We start from the raw sequence: 6153 nt of genomic DNA, 5'->3' as shown, positions 1-6153 counted from the left end.
AATGTAACTTAATACATATGCTGTTCTTCTAGTGGCTCAGTTATCTTGCCAGAGAATTGACATCTTAGAGACAGAACTCTTGACTATGCAAAAACCTTTGGAGAACTAAATGGGAATCCCCAACATGTCCAGCAGCTAGTTCCTAGAGTTTGGGATCTTAATAATCTCAGAAAGCACTAGGAAAATGTTTTCCTAACATACCTAGTTTGTAAAATTGTAATGAAGTTTACAAATATTAAGAAAAATGTATGTTATGTAGTAGGTGAGCCTCTAAGCTGAATGTGATTACTTTTCCACAGAATTACATAATCAGATGCTATTGCTTGAGATCTGCTCCTGCTTTGGGCTTAGATGGTCTAGATTGTGGAACCCCTAATGCATTGACACTCTACATTGGGCCAAAGATCATCTCTACAGAGAAAAAGTGAAGATTTTCCCCTTGACTGGCATATGATCTAATTGTGAAGGGTGCAAACTCCTGGATTGGTGTATTTTCTTGGTCTTGGTACCAATAAAAACTTATATAACATGTCTACATTGAAATCATATGCATGCTAGATGCTTAGCAAAAGGTTGGCATAGATACATACTTGCTTATATTTATGTTCACGTACCCTTGAAATTAGAGTGTAATTAAATTGACCTCTAGTTTCTCTAACAGAGTCATCTGGACTGGGACTGGATCAGATTCCAAAGAGAAGAGATTTTAAAAGATTATTTTTCCCTCAGAAATCCTTGTATTCTTTCTTTATTTTTGGGTTTTCATTTTGTTTTGTTTGGATTTTGAGACAGAGGCTTTCTATGCTGCCCTAGATGACTTAGACCATACTAAGTAGACCAACCTGGTTTTTATCTCACAGAGATCTGCCTGCCTCTACCTCCCTGGAGTGGAGGGATAAAAGGCATGTGCCACCAAGCCTGGATTTTTCTTCGCCAAATATGGAAATATACTAAATTATGTATCAGTTGTACTCACCATGGTTATAGAGAGAGGCAGATTCTGAAATGGAATTAGGAGTGCAAACATTTGCTGTGCAAAACATATAGGAAAAGTACAAAGACATAGGAGCAGAAATGGGTATGGCAACCTTTCTGTTCATGATGCCTGCAAAAGGAAAAGGAAGAGACTATAATTTTTGGATAAAGGGAATATCATACTGTGGTTCAGATTTCAAGTCTCTCTGAACCTATTAGAGAGATGTAGAGCAAATGTGTTCCCATGGTACAGTTCACTGATGATGGGAAATGCCTAGACCAAATTATCATTGCCTAATAAATGTCCATAAAACAGTATGCTCAAAGTAGAAGCTGAAGGTCTTACTAGGTAGCAAGTGTCAGATCATGGTACTCTATATACTCAATGGTAAGTTCTTCCTTGAGAGAGCCAAACAGCACACCACACACACACACACACACACACACATACACACACACACACACACACAAACACTGCTATACTATATTATATCCTTCTTTGAAGTTACAACCTGCTAGTGCCAACAAACTAAGCCTTATCTTATTTATATTACTTCCCAGAATGAAGCATCCATGAAATGAATGGGTATCTTGAAAAAGTCTCATACTGGAGAAAAGAAACCAATGCTCAGTCATTGGCTTGAGGCTGCAGTTGAACAGTGAATCATTTCTTCAAAGAAAGTGTGAATGAGTCACATCTCTGGCTAAAGTTGACTAGGTCAAAAACAATGTCTTAACTAACTCTCATTATATATAGCAAATTATGCCTTCATTGTTTTAGATTGTTCTAATAAAAAAAATACCAAAGTGTCCAAATCCTGTTCCTTTGTTAGGGCAATAAAAAAACTTGCAGAACCTTACAAGAGTCCCACAACAACTTGGAAGGGAGGTGTTAACCTGATTCTGTTGCCTGCCCATGGATCCAGTTCCCCTAACTGGGCTGCCTTATTTGGCCTCAATAGGAGAAAATATGCTTAGTCCTGCAGTAGGGACCTAATGTGCCAGACTGGGTTGGTACCCAGCGGGTCCTCCCCCTTCTCAGAGGAGAAGGGAATGGAGGAGGAGCTATGTGAGGGGTAACTGGGAGAAGAATGGGACTGTGATTGGGATTTAAAGTGAATAAGTAAATAAATTAATGGAAAAAAGATTATGAGATGCAGGTAAAAATAGCAATAAAATGCTATTTAAATCTATAGGGGGGGAACCCTGCAGAATTAACCATTTGAGAACTCAGGAAACAGGGCTGGAGAGATGGCTCGTTAATTAAGAACACTAGCTGCTCTTTCGGTAGTCCCATATTCAATTCCCAAGCACCCAAAGGGTGGCTCACAACCATCTGTAACTCTAGTTCGAGGGGATACAACGTCCTTTTTTGGTCTTTGCTGGCACTGTACAAACATGGTAAACAGATGCACATGTAAGCAAAATACTCTAATAGATAAATTAAAAAGATAAAATAGAGATAAAGTAACTCAGAAAACACAAGGCTGAAGAGATGGCTCAGCAATTATACACACTGGCTTCTCTGCCAATGACTGAGTTCTGTTTCTAGCATCTGCAATAGGCTGTTCACAATTGCCTATAAACTACAGTTCCAAGAGACCAGATCACCTCTTCTAACCTTCAAAGCCCCTGTATATACTTAGGTCCACACACATACACATAAAAAAAAGAAAAACAAGTATAATTTTCAAACAAAGAATTCAAGAAACTTACCAAAAACTTTGTAGGAATTCCAAGAGCATTTGCTCAAGAAAAATTATTGAACCTAAGTAAGAATAGTGGCATCTGTGGCATTTTATTGCTACATGCCCTGCATCTCAGTATGTTTGTGAGACCAACAGCTGACATTCTTGATGCTACTCCAAGTATTGAAAATGATTTGATTTCTGAAGCCTTGGAAAATTCTTTGAAATCAGGAACTTGATGTTTTCAACTTTGATGTTTGTGTTTTCTGGATCTATGTGAATTATCAAATTGTTCTGTCACTGTTAGAAGTGCCATTGGGATTAGGTACTAGATCTTGTGATTTGAATAAAAAGGCTCCCAGCGTCTCATATATTTGAATGCATAGTTACCAGGGAGTGGAACTCCTTTAAAGGATTAGAAGGATTAGGAGGTGAGGCCTTGCTGGAGGAAGTGTGTTACGAGCCCTGTCTCTGTCTGCTCCCCCTGTCTTGGCCTGCAAATCAGTATGTAACTCTTAGCTATTGATCTAGTGCCATGTGTGCCACTGTGCTCCCTAGCATGATGATAATGGCTGAACCTACAAAACTGTAAGCAAGCCTCAGCTGCATGCTTTCTTTTTATAAGAGTTGCCTCTGTCATAGTGTCTCTTCACAACAATAAAACAATGACTAATTCAGATCTGTAAATCAGTCTGAGTGATATGAACATTTTAATAATATTATCTCCAATCCATGAACATCAAATATGTTTCCAATTGTTTACATATTCTCTTATTTCTTTCTTTAGTGTTTTGTAGTTTGTGATGTACATGTCCTTCATGATCATTATAGTGACTACGAGTGCATACTTCTAGAATTGACATGTCATTACTACCACCCCCACAGCTCAAGGAATAATATGGAAGCGTGTATATAAAGAATATAAGAAATCAAGAATGGGCAGAAATGCTATGAAATTCTGTCTTCATGAAAAACATAGAAATTGTACTTATTCATATATAGCAGCTGTCATGACTTGCACAAGATCAAGCCAATATTGAGACTCTGCACTTGAAGAGCTATTGGAAGCCAGTAGTGTCTAGGAGAGAGGGAGAGTCAGTTTTATTCAGGGAAGTGCCCCTAGTGAGTTGCCTATGATTCAGCAAATGGCTCTATACCCATGCACATACTAAAATGCAGGTAGGAAAGAGGATGTGAAGTTGAGAGGAGGACATGGTGGTGGTCTGGCAGGAGTTGGAGGAAGCAGATGTGGGGATATGATCATAATATATTGGATATATGTATAAAGTTCTCAATAAATGATTTTTCCAAAGCAAGATACCCAAAGAATAATCATCGAATTGAAAGTGTTTAAAAATCTGTCACAAATAGTAGACTATATTCTTGTTATAAAGGAATTTGCTTTAAATTAGGTGTGTATGCAAATACAACAAAAAACACAAACTATTTCTGAAAATACAACAATCATTAGTCATCAAGAAAATTCCAATCAAATCCATGAAATCTAAACCTTGTCTTCAGAGAGGTGCTTCTTGATTTCAGTATGTCTGCAGTAATAGTAATAACAACAGGAAGAACAAGGATTGAGGAGGATTGCAGAAATTGAAACCTTCATACATTGCCAGAGACAATGTCAAATGGCACAGCACCCACTGTGGAAAATAATCTTGTAGTTTCTCAAAAAGAGAAATATACAGCTACCATATGATCCAGCAATTCCGATTCCCCATACCTAAGAAAATCATAGACTTCTATGTACCCCCAAACATGTTGTGTTTCCTCCCTTCAGGAGCACAGCTTTTTATAAACATCTCTGTCTCTTTTCTTCTGTTTATTATTTCTTTTCAACACTAGGCAGCCTGATTTTTTTTTTTCAGGCACAGCAGCTCCATTTAATACGGAAGCAAAGGCAAATGTCAATTATCAGAGTCTCACAGTAGCAATAAAGACACTGAGATTGGAATTCTCAAAAACAACCTCAGCTCTTGACCTTTGCTGTGATCATCTCTTCTGATGCCAGAAAAAAAGGCAGGTCTGCCTTAGGGGTTTTTTTTCCATCTGCACACACACATACTCAATGATGTTCCTTTCCTGCTGGGGATTTCACTGACACCACTTGTCGTCTCCCATGCCCTCTTCTCATTTATTCAAGAGGACACACTAAATATTCAGGCATTGAGGTTTTGAAATAAGGGCTTGTGCTTATGTCATTTCAGGTAAGACATGGATAGAAACAGAAAATGGAAAAGCAATCTTCGAAAGATGGACCCAGAATAGAAATAAACAGCACTAGATGTACCTTAATCAAAGATCCTTTGTCATGATACAAAGTTAAAATTAGGCTACCTAAAATAGAGAATTATGTGGTAGACATGAAATACAGCCTTCTAAGTGCTAACACACACACACACACACACACACACACACACACACACGAGATAATTTCATGTATACAATACCTCACATGGTTTCAAACTTATATGGAACAAGAATGTTGGCTTCTGCTTTTGATCAGTAGACAGAAAAGAATGACCATTCTCTCTAAAGTGCCCATTTTCTTGTTCTTCACTGTGAATGGGACAAGTGGTTTCTCCTCCTCTTTTCACCCTTTGAATATCAACTACCTCAAGGCACTTGGTGTCCTTGCTAACTCTTCCTCTCTGTCTGACATACTCTACATGCAAGGTCATTAAATTAAAAGCTTTCATGGTACTTATATGTGTATGAATCCTCAAGTTATAGCTTTTAGGCAGTATACTATGAGTTAACAACTTACAATGTTAGGTCTTAGAATTGAACTAGGTGTTCCTTATATCTTCAATTTCCCTTCTACATATTCTAATAAGCATCTAATTTTTTTTCATAAAAAATATAGTTGGGGCTCCATCCTCCCAAGCCTTGCCTCTACCATTATCTCCATTTTCCCACATCCTTTGCCTTGTCTATCAGTCATTCCTATTGATTCTACCCCTATTATGTGCCTTTTCTAAGCTATCATCTCTCATTTAGTCTAGCAACCAATATTCTTCCTACTACACGCCACTCTTTACTCAATACCCTGAGTCTACCTTTTAAGATACCCACTAAATCATGTATTCATTTGCTTAGAATCCATCAAAAATATCCCTTCAGATTTAGACTAAGTTCAAAATGTCTTGCTTATACCCTACAAAATGAAGATACCACTATTTGTCTCTGTGATATTGCTGCAATTTAAATTCAAAATACCCCCTACAGGCTCATGATTTCAGCACTTGGTACTCAGATTGTAGTTATTTTTTATGTATCTGGTTGTTTATAATTTTTTTGGTTATTTATGTGTTTGTCTATGGGTATGGGCATATCAGTGCCACAGCAAACATGTAAAGGTCAGAAAACAACTTGCCAGAGTTGATTCTCTCCTTCATTTTTGTGTGTTCCAGGGGTCAAACTCAGTTTATCACACTTGCCAGTAAGGGACTTGATCCCTTGAGCTGTCTTGCCCCATAGT

The sequence above is a fragment of the Grammomys surdaster genome, unplaced genomic scaffold (genome assembly GCF_004785775.1).
Source record: "Grammomys surdaster isolate TR1022 unplaced genomic scaffold, NIH_TR_1.0 274, whole genome shotgun sequence".
In the NCBI taxonomy this organism is placed as follows: Eukaryota; Metazoa; Chordata; class Mammalia; order Rodentia; family Muridae; genus Grammomys; species Grammomys surdaster.
Note: the sequence above shows the minus strand (reverse complement) of the source record.